Source organism: Orycteropus afer, unplaced genomic scaffold, assembly GCF_000298275.1.
Source record: "Orycteropus afer afer isolate SDZICR_OR568_19922 unplaced genomic scaffold, OryAfe1.0 scaffold00373, whole genome shotgun sequence".
NCBI lineage: Eukaryota > Metazoa > Chordata > Mammalia > Tubulidentata > Orycteropodidae > Orycteropus > Orycteropus afer.
The window spans coordinates 2,783,513-2,785,020 of record NW_006921960.1 but is presented as its reverse complement, the minus strand read 5'-3'; positions in this window follow the sequence as shown (position 1 = coordinate 2,785,020).

Genomic DNA, 1,508 nt, shown 5'->3' with positions numbered 1-1,508 from the left:
GCTGGCGCGGGATCGGGCAGTGTTTCGTTCTGCTGTGCATGGGGTCGCTATGAGTCGGAAACGACTCGACGGCACTTAACAACAACAACATAACATCTCTATGGAAGTAGATTGCCCAATCTTCCTTCCCAGGAGTGGCTGGTGGGTTTGAACCTCTAGCCTTCTGGCTAGCAGTCAAATGCCTTAGGCACTACGCCACCAGAGCTCCTAATTAAGGTTTACAAAGCCTGAATTATTTTCTCTTTGGCCCTTTACAGAAAATCTTGGTGTGTGCTTGTTCTAACACCTTGTTTCTTACAATAGTTTCATTAAATTGATGTAAATGTGGAGAAGGATCTCAGTGAACTAAACTATCATATTTTCTCTGCTTGGAGTTACTTACCACACATTTATTCACTGTGAAGAAATGCCATTCTAACAATTCATTTTTAAGTCAGGGTAAACGCTTGTTTTAAAATTTCACATTAATTGAGTGGGCATTGGAATACTTGGCTCTTAAAAATGCTATGCCTGAGATACCATGGTCTATGTGTCCATAGCTCTTTCTAAGAGATTTTCCTCTGGTACATATGTCTTATTTCTACTAACCAATACGCTCCCCCTACACTAGCCACTGTTGAGTCACAGATTGACATCTGACCAGGAGGAACAAGCACACTGTCTGAAGTATTTGCACTAAGAGATACAAGATTGTTATTGGCAGTTTGAGGATGCAGTATTGCTGGTATACAATGTTTTTATCTAGGACCACAGTTTATTTGTTACATTTTAATTACATCTAGTCATTTGCATGTTAATGGCATCTGCCTGATCTTTGAAGGCATTTATTTTTATGGCTCCTGATCTAGTAAGATGTCAATGGGCCTTGGGCTAGCAAGTGGGAGGCTTGGGAAAGGGGGTACACATGTTGAGTTATGTGCAAGACAATTGAGAAGGAAGGATAAGACAGAGGAGAAAAGACAAAAACTGATGAGCCAGACCTTGAATTTAACAAAGATTAAAATTGTAGCCATCGGTCCTGACTTTTGCCTTCCAGTTGCAGATAGGTGATGGCTATGCTTGAGGTGCATTGGCCAAGAACTGAACCTGGGTTTCCTGCATGGAAGGTGAGACTTTTCCTACTGAACTACCATTGCTTAAGAGATCTGACTCCATCACCTTTAGAATAACATCCTAATTCTTCTATGACCTACTTGACTCTGCCTGATCTCTTGACCTTTGACCCCATACTTTATAACTCTACTCATTTTACACTATGCTCTGGCCACAAAGGACTTTTTGTGGATTTCAAACCATCAACTGCTTTCCCATCATTGTTGTCTCTGCTCAAAAGTTACCTCCTCAGAGAAGAATTTCTGGATCTTGCTTCCCTGAATAGGCCCTCAGCCTACGCTTTATTTTTACTCACTAGCCCCTTAAATATCTTTATTTTCTTCACAGGAATTTTCACTATCTTGAATTATATGTATATGTATATAACCCTGCTCTCCCACTCATCGCCCCCCCCC